Source organism: Macrobrachium nipponense, chromosome 47 (assembly GCF_015104395.2).
Source record: "Macrobrachium nipponense isolate FS-2020 chromosome 47, ASM1510439v2, whole genome shotgun sequence".
In the NCBI taxonomy this organism is placed as follows: domain Eukaryota; kingdom Metazoa; phylum Arthropoda; class Malacostraca; order Decapoda; family Palaemonidae; genus Macrobrachium; species Macrobrachium nipponense.
In genome coordinates, this window is record NC_087222.1 from 7,874,175 (window position 1) to 7,892,630 (window position 18,456).

Consider the following 18,456-nt stretch of genomic DNA (forward strand, 5'->3'; position numbering starts at 1 on the left):
AAGTGGCTAAAGGTTCCTATATAGCTTACATTAACTACAACATATAATTCATGGACATTCTCTCTTACTGAAATGACTTCCACTTTTTTATATCCAATTACCTAGCAATATGTTACTGGGGAAAATTTACAGGATCCTGAAGAAAAACCCTGTTACCGCAGCAGATTAAAAGTGATCATTCCGTAACAATAAAGTATAGGGTTATCTGTGACAAACAGATAATATGATTCCTCCATTAGCACATAGAACGTTTTTTTTCCGTTATGACACAATTTTACAATACCAATGGAGATTGCTACACTAAGCACTTTAAAGCTTCAATTCAAATGTTAAGGACTAATGCAGTGGAAAACATGTGAAAAAAATGTAATTCGTCCCATTCCTGTCTGTGTGGGTGCAATTTCAAACATTAATATGAACCTGAAAATATGGTCATTTCAAAAATATTCTACTTTCACTTAAACATTTCAAAATGAAAATGTATTGCAGAACTACTCTAAAAAGACTTTATTTGCAATGGTTTACATATAGTAGACCACTTAAAAAACAATACAATAATTCTACAATGTGATGTACATAAAATTCTTGGCAGCGATATAATACCACTCTAGGTTTAGTTTTTCCAATGAACTACAACGACCAAAACTTGTTTATTTTACAACAACTTATCCATTTAGTTGTTTTAAACCAAAGGGGGGGGGGGGACCCCCATTTGTTCCAAATATCGGACCCTCCTTTCTTTGGGCCTGGGTTAAAAAGAAAACAAACTTGAGCAGTCTATACCACACATCCAAGGAAAAAAGGTTTCCCAGGATTTGTTTGGGCAATACCCGGAATGTAGCTGGGCCAAAAACATGTGGTCCAATGATACCACATTTCTTGTATACCAGACCAACAGATTCCTCCGGGAAGGGGAAAAAGCGATGGGAATGGATTAAAGACCACTGGTTTGGTATGTCTCCATGAGGAGCCATAGAGGTGACATTGTTTACCAGCTGCAGTTAGAAACCTCCTCCCTCCCAATTGTCTCACAAAACCAGTAGAAAGGATGTGTCTTTAAGACAACTTCTTCCTTGTGCGGAGTCAATAGTACTAGTGAAAAGAAGTCATCGTGATAGTTGAAAGAAGAAGTCCATGAAAACAATCATTCTATCTTCTTTGAAAACTGCTGGTTGCATAGGACGAGATGACCCGACTTGGGAGACAGGAACTCTATAAACAAGTCAAATTTGCCAACCAAGAGACTTGGGGTTGGGGTCCCTGTTAAATGGCAAAGACAGAGAAGTTTGTCCATCAGCAGTTTGAATCTCGAATATGAGGAGAAACTTATTTACTACTTTGCAGGTGAAAGACTAAGGACGAATGTAGACCTACTACTTTCAGAAGTGAACTAGGTATAGAAGCAACCTCTGACCAAAGCGAAAAAGAACCCACCAACGAACAAACCAAAACCAGCGAAGACGGTCTACCAATCCCCCTGGGTTATGTTTTTACAGAGGACCTCAAAAAATTATCCTGCTATTTTCTGTTCCTGCTCAACGAGAAAGCCTATGCTTGCAAGGGAAACTGGGATTAGTCACACTTTAGTCGTTGAAAGACATTGGAATGTACTGCCATGAGGAACCCCCTCCTGTGTTTGGCTGACACCCGAAGGTTTGGGTCAGAGGAGGAAACTCCTTCTCAGTTACCTAGGAAAGCAGAGCTAAACAGGTTTGAGTGAAAGGCAAAGTCTTCCATCATTCATTTTTGTAATTTGGGGGTGAACAATGTCCATTGAACACCTTGCAAATTTAGAAAAATTATATGGAGATAACGAGGAAAACTGGACCAACAGTTTACGTCCCCAAATAGAAGTCAATCCTGAAAAGTCATTGATAGTGGTCCATGGGTCCAGGGTCAATGAACGCATAAGACCCACAGTGAACAAAAAGATTGATGTGGAAGTCTTTCCAAGAGACAGATCTTTGTGCCTGATGATTTTGCAAGAGAGTGTGCGGAGCATGAGACAGGAACCCTAAATGAATAGCCAAATACTACTCAGAGACCTGGGGTTAGTTCCCTGTTGTGGTATGGGAAGACAAGAGACGTTTCTCATCAGTAGTGAAATCTCGACTGAGGAGTGAAAACAATACTATGAAGAGCAATCTCTCAATGAAAGATTTTTGAGGAAAGCAGCACTCTGCCAACATCACTCGAATCCAGGGCAGAGGCTGAAGTGCTGCCAATACATTTTTATCCAGAAATGGGTTTGGTTGGCTTGGATAGAGCTATCCAAGTGCCACTACAGTTACACTCGAAACACCACTGCATGTTAAAGCTGAAACAGGAGAGGAAATGAGACTTCCTCTTATTTGGTAATAAATGACACTACAATACTGTTGCTGGTGTTGCCTCAACAACCCACCACTTGGGTGCTTCCAAAACCACCAAATTCCCTTGGGAAAAAAAAACCTTCTTGGGAGGCCCCAAAAAGGCTAACCTTGAAATCTCAGGATGTTTATAAGAAAGATTTTTCTTATCACCTTGGTAGCACATTTTTGAATAAACGAACATTCCTACAGGTCATGAGCCTTATCGTAACTCGGTTGGTGCATCTGCTAACAGAAGCATGTCACAAGGAGAATATGCTGGCCAAAAGGTCCTATTGATCGAGCACCAGCCTAATCCTTCCTCATCATTCGAGATGGGAAAAAGGATTAAGGACTGGAAGCAGACCTCTTTATTCTACAATGAAGAGAGTGAAGGCAAAGGTGTCCCATGGAGGCTTCAAAGGCAACAACAGGACACTGGGCAGAGCAGAGACAGGGCAATCTGCAGTCAGCACAGGACCTCTCTGGGGTAAAAAAGAAATGGCTCCTGTTCGTGGCAGCAGAGGGGAATAAAGCTTGACTGGGCGTCTTGAAACTCTAAATGAACTTGTTGGAGGATAGGTATTCATCTAGTTGAGAACACCCTCACAAACAAGGAATGCAGTGACCCTAAGAAAAACCTTGTCTCTCCTATCTACAAACTAATTAGCATCGAATGATTAAATAGACTTTACTATCTAAAATATTTAGTGTCAAATAATTTAATATACTTTCACTATTTGCAAAGTACTAATCCTCGAGAGATTGAATAAATTATTCGAATATCTGAAAACTAGTTGATCTGGATAAAAGGTTTATTTAAATTAAATGAACCTGGAATAATGAGTGAATCGGAAATAAGGTAATTAAATGGAACAATGACTTAATTCTGAAATAATATAATTAAAAATATATGAACCTGGAATAAGTGAATCTAGAAATAAGATACATGGATCAATGACTTAATCCGGAAAACTTAAATTAAATGAACCTGGAATAATGAGAGAATCCGGAAATAAGATATTTAAATGGAACAACGACTAAATCTGAAAATATATAAATTTGAAAAAATTCTATATTGAAGAACAGTCTAAGAATTCATCGAAGAACTGTCATATTTGCACTTTCTTCGTCAGCACTGCTTAGTACCGTACTATTGCCTTAATCATCACTACTGTTTAGTGCCATTTTATTGCAGTCACTTCACCAGCACAAATAGCACTACTGCACTCACTTCACCACCACTGCTTCGCACTATTGCACTCAAATTCAACAGCACTGCTTAACTACTCGCACAAAATAATATATGAATATTAACATTTCACCTACGTCTACCATAAACCCACTGACTCAAATTAATTAAATTCAATGATTTTCTATAAAAAAAACTTACCAAAATATTAGTTTTGACTATCTGAATACTATATAGCATTAAATGACTAAATAAACAGACTATCTGCAAAGTATTTAGCGTTGAATTATTAAACTAAATATCTACAAACTATTTTGCATCGAATAATAAAATAGACTATATAAAATATTTTGCGTCAAATAATTTAAAATACTTTTACTATTTGCTAACTACTAATTCTCGAGAGATTGAATAAATTATTCGAATATCTGAAAAACTACTTTATCTGGATTTAAGTTATTTAAAATAAATGAACCTGGAATACTGAATGAATCTGGAAATAATTATTAAATGGAGCAATGTCTTAATCCGGAAATAAGATTTAAATTAAATGAACCTTCAAATTAAATGAACCTGGAATAATGAGTGAATCCGGAAATAAGATAATTAAATGGAACAATGACTTAATCCGGAAATAAGGTATCTAAATTCATGAAAAAACTATCAATGAACTCCACGAAGAACAATCTAAGAACTCATTGAAGAACAATTTAAGAACTTTAGTCATATTTGCAGTAATATTTGTAGTTTCTTCACCAGCCCTGATTAGTGCCATACTATTGCACTCACTTCACCCATGCTGCTTAGTGCCGTACTATTGCAGTCACTTGACAAGTACTGCTTAGTGCCATACTATAGCACTCCTTTCCCAATCACGGTTTGGTGCCGTACTATTGTGGTCACTTCACCAAGATCCACATACTTGATACAATAATCACCACATACAAACTAATCTCCATTATCATCCTTATTGCAAAGACAAGTCACTACCGCAGTGATTTTACTAGCCTTAGTGACTATGTTAACCGCATTAACGGAGATAGGGCGGAGTAAAAGAAATTAGATGCCTTGTCATTTCTCTGTTTCAAACAGAGTAAAGCGAATACATGACCGATATGCACGCACACTCTTCATCTTGAAAAATACATTCAAATTTAGGACTCCTACAAATCTGAAAAAAGATACTTAAATTCATGACTCATATAAATCTGAAAAGACATTTAAATCGAGACACCTGGACCGATAATAGATTGAAATTTGTGTAGTTTAGATTTTGTAACAGCATTTTCTTTGAATACAAAATTTTCATTAGCCGAGACTTTAACCTGTGGTGTTATGGTCACTAGTTAGCCATAGATCATCCGTTATGATGATCCATGTTGCCACTGTCTCACCGCGTTGAGGCCATGACCATCGAGACAGTGAGGGGACGTCAATGCCAAGGAAAGATCGGCCTGTCAAAGCCTCCCCTCCCCCCCCCAGTACTGTCACGGAACCCTAAACCGTGAGGCAAGCCCCTAACTAGTAAGGGCGAACCCTTCCTAGAAAGGGGACTCCCGGAATCAACATTGATAGGAGTTTCCACACCATAAAAATGCCAACCCCAGGTTTCTTTACTTGAAAGTAAAAGGGGTTCAAAAGTAGGAAGTAAAGTAAGAGGCGACTTATGCTCGTAGAGCCTGTTCCATTGTTAGTAAGTTTTGATTTGGTTCAAGTCTTCAGCTATAAGTGGCAGCTAGCCAAAAGTAGTATCTGAAAAACCCCTTCCTTCCTCAACCCATTAACTTACAAATATAATTTTACACTGAAATTTCAACAGTTACAAAATCTACATGTGCACCTATAAATTTAAGACACATGGAACCGTGGAGAGTGAATCCAGATATGAGATATTTAAATGGAACAAGGACTTAATCTTAAAATATATAAATATGAAAAAAAATTCTATATCGAAGAACAATTGAAAAATCTCATGAAGAATCTCATCGAAGAACAATCGAAGAACTTTAAATTATATTTGCACTTTCTTCACCACACTGCTTAGTGCCGTAATATTGCCTCAATTCACGAGCATGCTTAGTGCTGTTCACTTCCAGCACAAATAGCAACTACCTCACTCACTTCACCAGCACTGCTTTGCACGTTGCACTCACTCCACCAGCACAGCTTAAACTACTGACAAAATAATATATGTACACTTAACTAAGAAAAAAATATATGTACAGAAACATTACACCTACGTCTACCATAAACACATCGACTCAAATTATTTAAATTCAATAATTTCCTATAAAAAAAACATTGCCAAATTAATATTTTTGACTATCTGAAAACTATTTAGCATCAAATGATTAAACAGACTATCTGCAAGCTATTTTAGATGATTAAATAAACTGCCTATCTACAAATTATTTAACGTCAAATAATTTAACACACTTTCACTATTTGCAAAGTACTAATCCTCGAGAGATTGAATAAATTCGAATATCTGAAAAACTAATTTATCTGGATATAAGTTATCTAGATTAAATGAACCTGTAATAATGAGTGAATCTGGAAAGAAGGTAATTAAATGGAACAATAACTTAATCAGGAAATAAGATATTTAAATTAAATTAACCTTTAAATTAAATGAACCTGGAATAATGACTGAATCCGGAAATAAGATAATTAAATGAAACCGTGACTTAATCCGGAAATAAGGTACCTAAATTCATGAAAAAACTATCAAAGAACTTCACAAAGAACAATCAAAGAACTCGTTGAAGATAAATTGAAGAACTTTAGTCATATTTGCAGTTTCTTCACCAGTCCTGATTAGTGCCGTACTATTGCAGTCACTTGACAAGCATTGCTTGGTGCCGTACTATTGTGGTCACTTCACCAGCACAGATAGCACTACCTCACCAAGATCCTTTATACACTAACCACCACATACACAAACCAATCTCCTTCATTATCATCCTTATTGCAAGGAAGGACAGGTCACCACCGCCGTGATTTTTCTAACCTTAGTGACTAGGTTAACCGCATTAACGGGGGTAGGGCAGAGGAAAAAAAATTAAGACTGTCAATTCTCTGTTTCAAACAGAGTAAAGAAGAACTTTGTCATATTTGCACTTTCTTCACCACACTTAGTGCCGTACTATTGTCCTCACTTCATTAGCACTGCTTTAGTTGCCGTTCTATTGCATTCACTTCACCAGCACACAGCACTACCCGCACTCTTCCACCAGCACTGCTTTGCACTGTTTCACTCTCTTCACCAGCACTGCTTAACTACTGACAAAATAATGTATGTACATTAAACTACTAACAAAATAATATATGTACACAAACATTTCACCTACGTCTACCATAAACCCACTGACTCAAATTATTTCGAGTCAAGGAACAATGACTCAATACGGAAATAAGATACTTAAACTATATGAACCTGGAATAATGAGTGAATCCAGAAATAAGATTCATGGATCAATTACTTACTCCAGAAAACTGAAATTAAATGAACCTGGAATAATGAGTGAATCCGGAAATAACAATTAAATGGAAACATTGTCTTAGACAGAAAGAAGATCTTTGAATCAAATGAACCTGGAATAATGAGTGAAAGATGATAATTGAATGGAACAATAACTTAATCCGGAAATAACTTATCTAAATCCATGAAAACTATATCGAGCACTCTAATAAGAACAATCCAAGAACTTGCTGAATAACAATCAAAGTTCTCTTAAGAACATCGAATAATTTAAGTCATATTTGCACTTTCTTCACCAGCGCCGCTTAGTGCCGAACTATTGCACACTCACTTCACTTTGCACTGCTTTAACTATAACAAACCCATCGACTCACATTATTTCGATTAAGGAGTCAAGGATTTCTTTAAAAAAAAAATTACCAAAATTAGTTTTTACTATCTGCACACTATTTAGAATCAAGCTAAGTATTTCTATCGAATGATTAAATAAACTACGTATCTGCAAACTATTAAACTTACTATCTGCAAATTACTTATCCTCGAGAGATTAAATAAATTCTTTGATTATCTGAAAACTATCTAGCCTCGAGAGATTAAATTAATATTTTTACTATCCCCAAACTATTCAGCCTAGAGAGAATAGATAAATTCTTTGACTCTCTGCAAACTATTTGGCCTCGACGAGATTAAATAAATTTTTTTCCTTTATAAAAGAAATCGGTAACTGGCACTTTTACAAACCAATCAATGTCAAAATCCGCAACGATAACTTCAACCCTGTATTTTATTCTTCTCTGCCGAGATGATCCAGTACAGTTAACTGCAACAAAGGGAAAATAATCTTAATTTTTCTCTCTTTCCAGGTGTCTCTTAAAGCAAGCTTTTTTTGTTGGAACACTTACCAATTTAATTTTTTTAATGAATTAAGAGAATATTTGAGCTTTATTTTAATCAAAGTCACAGAGGACAATATATGCCCCTAATTCCTCAGAATATGATTAGTTTCTCATCCACTTTCATACACAAAGTACCCCAGAATTTAAATACTTTTTTTTAACCTTCTCTATTCAGTGTCATTCAACATATAGTTTATTATCGCCTACATCAGCATTCTGAACTCTTTTTACTTCTCAGCCGATTCTTCTTTCATTTCTTTACAAGAAAAGATCTTCTATAAACTCTGGCATATATTAGGAAAAACAAAAAAATTTAATTTCTTTCTGATGAACTACATTAACTCTTCAAATCATTAAAGGATAGTGTCTACAGAAAATATTGTTTAGCATTCACCTACCTCACATTCATCATTAAGCAAAATTGAAGTCTTTTTCAAGATTTTCAGGTTAATTTTAAGAGAATTTTAAAAAGAACAGATGTCTACTACCCTCTCTGATCACCAAGATATTACACACCACAGATGAATTGGTCACCGTTAGCCATGGATCATACACGAGGAATGTCACACATCCATCATGGATGAACCATGTTGCCACTGTCTCACCACGCTGAGGTCATGACCATTCGAGACAGGAATCAGCACGAGAATGAAGTAACAATTACATATTAAATACCACTATGCTTCCATATTTAAGAAGAAGCCTGCAATTACAATTATACACCACTATACTTCCATATTCAGGAATGAAGTAGCTTCCCCGTTTGTAATCACAGCATCCAGCTTATTCTATTAGTTTTTTTGATAATTTTCATTCACTAATGTATAGAGCCTTGGGAAAAAAAAAAACGCACTAGCACTTCAGCGCTTTCGCCGCTCTAACTTGAATCAACGAATCTGCTCGTTACTAGAAATCAATTAAAAGGATTCTGGGGCACTTCACCAAGAGAACGACATTCACATAAACCACCAGTTACGTTGGGGGTGTGGAGAGGGGGTTGTAGGATAGGTTGAAGGAAGACGAAGGTTTGGAAGGGAGTGGGGGGGGGGGGAGGAGGCGGATTAGAGAGGGGAATAGATAATGGTACAGACCCATTTGTCTTATAGAACTTTTTGTTTTATTGTGGGTAATTAATTGTCATGAAGCAATTGAGTGAGGGAAGGCGACAAAAGGGCATGGCAAGGCTCTCAGTTAATGTGCATAAGGCTCCAAAAGGGGGATAGGGAGGGAGGACTGACTGTCCTGTACATTCTAGAAACAAGGGGGCGAGAAATTTTGTTTAACATGAAAGGAGGAGTAAACATAGTTAAACGACCTTGACGTACGAAGGGACACTAGTGGACGTCAAAATCTGTGTATGGAACTAAAGAAGCCTACTGACGAGTCTAGAAAGCTAAAAATGAGTTTGATTCACCTTCCTTCACTAATGTAGCCTATGTGGCCAATTTAACAACGAAAGCGACTGAGCCACTTCCCTATTTCCCGATGATGTCCCCCAAGAAACCTCACTCCTATGATACCATCAACTGCATTCACATCTTGTCCTTACATTTTAAAAACTCCTATTGGGTTGGCAATATGTTAATAGCAGTAATGCCTTCTGCCCTGATCACTAACAATGTGCTTGACTAATGAGTTTTCCATAGACGACAATAGCTCAGTTTCAGCTAAATCGGAACACGGCAGTGGCTTGCGTTTTACGCCGGAGCACTTGTGCACAACCAATCGCTACCGCCACACTGACATCATTGACTTAAAAAAACTAATCCTAATCCTGAAAAAGTGAGTTTCCTCTAAACACGATGAAAATATCTAAAAATATAATCACATTAACTTCCCTATCCAAAGTAATTATATTTTCAGGTTTGCTATTTAGGCAATGAAGAAAACTATTAGATTTGTGTTAATTTTCAAAAATTATAACAGTATTTACAAATCTCAGAGCAAAGGTTCAAAATGTGACTGGTAAAATGAACAGTTGTTTCAATCTGTTAACAGGCGATTCAGAAGGAAATCTTTAATTTTTAATTTAAGTCTTGATTAGTACACAAAAGTTTAGACTGAAAAATAAACTTCCTACAGATAATTCTTAACAAGGAAAATTATAAACTTTTCTAGAAGGGTCACATGATGTTCACGCATAGCGTCCACCCAAATCAGAAATTTTGTTTTTGTGCACTTCCCGTGTGATGTTACTATAGACTAAACATTTCCATTGACTGCATTTTTCAGTACGTAAAAGTCGATGAAATAAGTTTCCTTCAAGCGACCTTCCAGGGTCTTCACTTGTAACTTCAACTTCCTGACGGCGTCTCATGAAAAATTCCTCGTTCCACTAGACCAAACACTACATTTCTTTGATTTTATGTTTTACTTCCTAGTTCGAAAATGAAATCGTATTTTTAAAGCCGAAAACGTCCCAATGGGAATAAAATTATACTTTTCTTTGATTTTATGTTTTACTTCCTAGTTCGAAAATGGCATCATATTTTAAAGCCGAAAACGTCCCAATGGGAAATAAAAACGTACTATAGCGCTTGTTTGGCTCTTCCGATGATAAATACCCTATACACAATAGATACAAGAAAAGAACTAAAATTTGTACATATTCATTCCCTGATGTACCGGGCCCTGGAAATACTAATACAGCAGATCCACGACAATCTGAATGGTGCCATTCAAGAAACCTCATTGCAAGATATAGTCATGACCATATCTTGACCCCAATCGGATTGGCAATAAAAGCAGTCATATCTCATCACTGACAGTCATTGCTTTTATATTAATCTCAGTTTTCTATTCCATGCACGACAGACTGTTTCAGCGAAATGGATAAAGTAAAAAGACAGTGTTACAAGCCCTTAATTCAAAGATTCACACTGGCTCCTAGAGTAAAGTTAAAAGTCATAAATTAGGGACTAAGATACTTTATAGGCAACACGAACGAATGAAGTCAATTAGGCTATAAAAAGTCCACATACTAAATGTAAGAATGAGCGAATTACCAAGAAAATCAAAATAACGTGAAAACTGCAGAATTCCAAATAAATTACCCTTCAAGCAACACTAACAAGAAACCGTAAAAGTGACCTCCAATTAAGTTGTTGGTTTTGCACATTATCATCCACTATTACTAGGGCCCACGACAAAAGCGTGACAGGAAGATACCTCCCTATCCAAGGTGCCGTAAGCTATACTCGTAGCCATCCTGCCATTATCTCCGAACGGATTGCCAATGGGGACAAAACTCCGCCATTCTAGTAGCCATCATGCCTGAATAGGTTTTCAGGGCAAGACATACTAAGCGAGAGCAAAATGGAAAAAGCCTATTTGAGTTGTACGCGAGACCACATACCAGTAATTAAGTCAAAGGAAATTAAAAAGGATTAACGAGGCTTTTACTTTAGAGAAAATAAGACAAATTCTATTGAGAAGCAGTAGAAATAACCATCAAATAGGTTCTGGAATTACGAATGAAGCCGAACTAGTAAAATTTCCTTTCATATCACTTAACTATATAGGGTTCTGGAATTACGAATAAGTAAAGATCTAGTAAAATTTCCTCTCATATCACTTATTAACTATATAGTAAAATTTCCTCTCATATCACTTATTAACCCTCTTACGCCGGAGCCCTAAAAATCAAAACGTTCTCCCGTATGCCGGGCCTGGTTTGAGAGTGAGCGCGGAAGTGGAAAAAATAATTTTTTCAAAAAATTACAGCGCGCGTACTTTTGAAGATTAAGAGTTCATTTTTGGCTCCTTTTTTTGTCATTGCCTGAAGTTTAGAATGCAACCATCAGAAATGAAAAAAATAATACATTATCATATGTAAATAATGCGATATATGGTAGCGAAAAAAAAAAAAAAAAAAAAAAAAAAATTCATACATAATTGTATTCAAATCACGCTGTGCAGAAAACGGTCAAAGCTAACCAGTTACTTTTTTTTTGCGTTGTATTGTACACTAAATTGCGATCATTTTGATATATAATACATTGTAAAACAATAAAAGCAACACCGGAAAAATATTATCACAAAATGATGTACGAATTCGTAACGAGCGGACGTAAAAAAAAATGTTATTTTCAAAAATTCACCGTAATTCTAAATAATGTTCTAGAGACTTCCAATTTGTTTCAAAATTAAGACAATGATTGAATATTACGATACTGTAAGAGTTTAGATTAGAATTGCAGATTTCGACCATTTCGGACGAGTTAAATTTGACCGAATGTCGAAATTTTAATATATATATTTTTTTATGGACATATTTCGAAGATGGAAAAAGCTACAACCTTCAATTATTTTTTATTGTATTCTTCATGAATTTGCGCACATTTTGATATATGAAACTCTATAAAAAGGCTAATATGAAAAGGAGCAAAATATTAGGATAATGCCATGTACGTATTTCGGAGACTTGCGGCCGCGAATCGGCGCGCGGAGTGAAGGTAAATATATTTTTCAAAAATTCACCATAAATCACAATATTGTTTTAGAGACTTCAAATTTGTTTCAAAATGAAGAAAAATGACAGAATATTACTAGGCCGTAAGAGTTTTAGCTTACAATTTCGTTTTCAACTATTCGGTAGAGTCAAATTTGACCGAACGTGGTTTTTTTTCTATTTTATCGTGATTTATATGCAAATATTTCGAAAAAAAAGAGAAAAGCTACAACCTTCAATCATTTTAGTTGTATTCTACATGAAATTACGCACATTTTTTCATATATAAAACTTTATGTAACAGCTAATTTTAAATGGTGCAAATATTTCGACAATCGCACAAAAAAATTCTGATTTTTTCGGAAGTTACCGCGCGAACGTAATGTTTTTTTTTTTTCATAAATTCACCATAAATCGAAATATTGTGCTAGAGACTTCCAAGTCGTTGCAAAATGAAGGTAAATGATTGAATATTACTAGAATATAAGAGTTTTAGCTTACAATTGCGTTTTTCGACCATTTCGGTAGAGTCAAAGTTGACCGAAAGTTGAAATTTTTGCACTTAACGTTATTTATATGAAAATATTTCAAAACTGATAAAAGCTACAACCATGGGTTGTTTTTTGTTGTATTGTGCAGGAAATTGCGCACATTTCCATATATAAAACTTTATGTAACGGCAAATTTAAAAGGGTGCAAACATTAGGACAATCGCACGAAAAAATTTATCGGAAGAGTTATCGCACGAACGTAAGGAAAAAGTTTTTTTCATAAATTCACCATAAATCGAAATATTGTGCTAGAGACGTCCAATTTGTTGCAAAATGAAGGCACATGATTGAATATTACTATAATGTAAGAATTTTAGCTTACAATTGCGTTTCTCGACCATTTCTGTAGAGTCAAAGTTGACGAAGGTTGAAATTTTTGCACTTATCGTTATTTATATGAAAATATTTCAAAACTGATAAAAGCTACAATCATGAGTATTTTTTAGTTGTATTGTGCATGAAATTTTCGCACATTTTCATATATAATACTTCATGTAAAGGATAATTTAAAATGGTGCAATAATTATGTCAAAGTGACGAAATAATTTCCGAGATGTGTCACTGATACTTTTTAGCTGCGATAAGAAAGAAATTCGCGCTTGCGCGCCTGCGTAGCGATTGTAACAAAACAACGCCTTGATCCGTGAACTCCCAGCATCCCCCAAGGCGCGTGATACAAAAAGTTTTCGGCTGGTAGGCCTATAAGTATTTTTCCGCGAATTTTTAAAAAAACTTTTTTGAGCCGACGTATGATACGTCCAATCGGCATACGGGAGACATTTTGACTCGACGTTTAATACGTCCAATCGGCGTAAGAGGGTTAAACTATATAGTAAAATTTCCTCTCATATCACTTATTAACTATATAGTAAAATTTCCTCTCATATCACTTATTAACTATATAGTAAAATTTCCTCTCATATCACTTATTAACTATATAGTAAAATTTCCTCTCATATCACTTAAACTATATAGTAAAATTTCCTCTCATATCACTTAACTATATAGGTTCTGGAATTACGAAAAAACAGCTAAGTAGGGTTCTAGAATTACATATCACTGTTACAAGCTATATAGGGCTCTGAAATTACAAACAAGTCAAGAGCTATTAGAATTTATCACTGTTACAAGCTATATAGGGCTCTAAAATTACAAAAAAGTCCAGAGCTATTAGCATTTCCTCTCATATCACTGTTATTAACTGTATAGGGTACTGGAATTACATATCACGGTTATTAACTATATAGTGTTCTGGAATTACGAATGAAGCAGAAATAGTAAAATTTCCTTCCATATTACAGTTATTAACTACAAAGGGTTGTAGAATTACGAATAAAGCACAGCCTAGTAAAATATCCTTTCATTTCATTGTTGTTAACTATATAGGGTACTGGAATTACAGATCACTGTTATTAACTATATAGGGTTCTAGAATTACGAATAAAGTAGAGAAATAAATCACTGTCATTAATACGTATGGCTCTGGAATAACGAACAAGGCAGAGCTATTAAAATTTCCTTTCAAATCACTGTCATTAACTAATATATACGGTTCTGGAATAGTGACCAAGGCACTAAGGCAGAGCTATTAAAAATTTACTCAAATATCACCGTCATTAATTAATACATATGGACATGTAATTACGAATAGGAAAATGCAGTAGGTAAATGCAGTAGGTATGTACCAATTAATAAACAACGGGATTTTAGGACACTTCCTTCTATTTAAGACTCGGTAAGATTAATCGAAACACTTAAAGGCCGTAATGCACGAAAAGAGGTTCACAATTTAATAGCTTACCTCTTTCAAAAACCCTACTCATTATCACAAAAGGAAAAGAGCTTACATACGTCAAGTAGCTCGAGTAAATATCACGCAATATCCAAATATACGTTCCAAAATTAACTTTCTAAAAGTGATATGCAATTAAGAACTTAATAGATTTAAGACAAATACTCAAACTCACGATATAGACAAAACCCAGTACTGGCTCCAAGAAGTCACCTTACCCACTTCACAGAGTCAAAAATAAACTGATTTTCGGAGGACGGTAGGTCGCCTTGTCATCTGTGGAACGCAGGAGAGAGACAAACCGGAAACTAGAGCGAATTTGACCATTAGGTCGTTATATTGTCCACAACGAGACACTTCGGCAATGACGTCGTGCCGAATTGATCGAAGACCAGAAGAGAATGTTGTCGTTATTTCCAGAATATTTCCAGAAATTATTTTTATACCGTTAGTTTCAAGAAGCCAGAGAGAGAGAGAGAGAGAGAGAGAGAGAGAGAGAGAAAGGGGGGGGGAGGCCGCAATGCCTTCTTGAACTGTTCAAGAAGGCATTGGGGGGCGTAACTAATGTTGGGTGGGAGAAAATGAAATACCTTGTTAGAGCCTAAAACTGATTCACTGATGGATTGTTTTTAGTATAATTAATTACGAATATTTCTACGAGACAAACCAGTGAAGGAATTAGCTTATTAACAACGAAATGTTAAGGCTAGGTTTGCCCCAAGGCAGAGAGAGAGAGAGAGAGAGAGAGAGAGAGAGTAAGTCGAGTAGAGACTAATAAGTTTAAGGCCAGCGAAAGCGCATCAGTTCTCTTTCCAAAACGTAATGGTTAATATTAGAGTATATTTAACCTTTCTCTAATGGCAAACACTTCGAGTACTAAAATGGAGAAAATTTTGATAAAGTGTTATTACTATTTAGAGAAGACCATATTTAATCTAGTTTGGTTTCTTATATATTTAGCGGTGCTCAGCTTGGCAGTCTGAATTACACGAAATTAAATCAAATTTAATTGGTATGAAGACCCAGAAACTATATCAGATATGTTAAGTATTTTTATCATTCGAGTCAATCATATATTTAAAAGCTACTGTTTTATAAATTAACGTTTAAATCACTTGACGATAATGCTCTCTCTCTCTCTCTCTCTCTCTCTCTCTCTCTCTCTCTCTCTCTCTCTCTCTCTCTCTCTCTCTCCAACATTTCAGGCACAGCGGATTACTTTTATTATTTATTTATTTATTTTGTTTAATCCCTGGACCATAATGCATCGGGATTTGTGTCATTCACTGAAGTTTGCTGAATCATTCACCAACCGGCCCTTAGCTCTCCCTTCTACAGACGTCGCGTCGTTCAGAGTAGGACTGGGTCTCATGATTCCTATCCTGCTGTTAGCATTTATCGAAAAACCCTTTATCCTGAATGGAGAGAGAGAGAAAAAACTGGTCTCCTTTACAGAAAGGAGATATATGTTGGTTCATCAATTACGTAAATTTTTTGGATTTCATTATATTCAGTAATTCCAAAGGGGATTAATTTATTCATTTTTGGTTTTTCGCGGAAATTCTAGCTTAAGTCGAGGTGGACTTTATGTTTTGAAAAATCTCACGGATATTCTTGTTGTGAATTCATATTAGGCGGTTCAGCTCTTAGAAAATGAGAGCCCTGTAAATACAAGTGGTCAGATTACAAGAAGCAAGGCTCACACACACGCACGCACAAACACACACACACACACACACACACTTTGCCATTTTGAAATAGCCTGAATAAAACTGTATGAAATAGAAAATTAGGTAAAGGTTAAAGTTAAACCCTCTCTCTCTCTCCTCTCTCTCCTCTCTCTCTCTCTCTCTCTCTCCCTCTCTCTCTCTCTCTCTCTCTCTCCTTCCTGCTGGTAATGACTGGGAGTAACGACTACGTGTCTCTCCTATTCAATAGAAATGAAGCTTGAAAGACAGTATGAAATGTGTTTACACAATTTTATGGCATTCTAAATTGATAAACACTTTCCCAAAGTTCTCAAGATGGCCAATATTGTGAAGACCGGTTTAGATGAAGTATCACACCTTTGTGTAGGCTATATACATCTCTCTCTTATACTGTCTCAATACTTAGATGCGTGGTACATTTATTTGTGACAATAAAAGGAAATAGGGATTCTCCCGTAGGAACCCCACCTACGTCATACTAGGAATAAATGACTCTCATTTGCACATAAATGTGTACTATATTGCTGCTGCTGCTGCCTGATAGTATTATAGAATAGTTTGCTTTAATGTATTTGCGCTTAAAATTCTTACATATAAAGCGTTATACCCTTCACGTGAAGGCGCTTCATATAGAGTGGAAAACAAAATCATAAAAGATAAGAAGGACATTTTGAAAATAGGGAGCTTGTTCGTTTGGGTAGTTAAGTATTCTCTATAGAATTACGTTCATTGTGAATTTATGTACATATAATAATATTACAGTGATATATATATATATATATATATATATATATATATATATATATATAATTTATATATACTATATATATATATATATTATATATATATATATATATATATATATATATTATATACACACATATATATATATACATTTATGAATCCTCTCTCTCTCTCTCTCTCTCTCTCTCTCTCTCTCTCTCTCTCTCGGGACATACCATTTATATTTATACATAGCATCATGTTTTATATATTTCGTGATAAATTTATTCATATATATGTATATATATACATATGTGTATGCGCACGTGCGCGTGGCGGAGGGGCTTGATTGAGTCCTAACATATACAATGTTTTTTCCTTGCTTACTTTCAATTAACAAAAACATGAAAATAAAAAATGTTTACTCTAAATACTCTAAATACACGAAGAATATAGCATGTCACTCACTTCTATAAAGATGAATACGTTAACAGACGAAAAAGACAAGATAATACTTCATTATTCAATTGGTATCGAATGATTTTACACCCGAGATAATATCAGATATACAATACTAATATCGACTATTATTTTTAGCAAAATCATCACCACCTGAGCAGCATCACCAAGCGTAGAAGAGACTTACATGACTCATGTTACTACCACTGGCCTCAAGACTGAGCCAATTGTGTGAACAGAGTAGTTTTCACATGTCAAGGGATTCACAACCATACACAAGTCATATGATGTATTACAATTCCAATCCTCTGACGCTTCTTTGTGCAACATATATATATATATATATATATATATATATATATATATATATATATATATATATATATGAATACTATCACATCACCGTGATTCATATAAATCATTCGAGCTACAAATGTCCTTTAATATCTAATTCGCTCTTCCTCAAAATTGATATATTTTCATATATGTACCGAGGGGGAATTTTTAGTTGATAATAATTTCGTCCCCCCATGGGATCGAACCACCGTCCAGTTGGACGGGGAACGAAATCAGGAATGGACAGTGACGCTACCGAGTCTGCTATCAGAGAGGCTATAAGTTTATATCAATTCTGACCATTACAAATCACCGCCGATCTCGTGTATTCGTAATTAGAATCGATATGAAAACCCCCTCAACCATGCTAGCCGAACGAGGCATTTGACCCACACAGCCTTGTTATGAATACTTATCACATCACCGTGATTCATATAAATCATTTGAGCTACAAATGTCCTTTAATATCTAATTCGCTCTACCTTGGAATTGATATATTTTCATATGTGTACCGAGGGG

At 35.4% G+C, this 18,456-nt stretch overlaps 1 long non-coding RNA gene across 1 annotated transcript in view; it reads right to left on the reverse strand.

The window, feature by feature from the left end:
• The window catches only part of LOC135204445 (uncharacterized), a 153,618-nt gene extending 138,630 nt beyond the window's left edge, over window positions 1-14,988 (reverse strand). Inside the window, exons 1-2 of the long non-coding RNA XR_010312222.1 lie at window positions 14,886-14,988; window positions 7,763-7,841 (exon numbers count right to left, since the gene is read on the reverse strand). This is a non-coding gene — a long non-coding RNA (uncharacterized LOC135204445). The remainder of the gene's footprint in view (window positions 1-7,762; window positions 7,842-14,885) is intronic.
• Window positions 14,989-18,456: the final 3,468 nt, after the last annotated feature.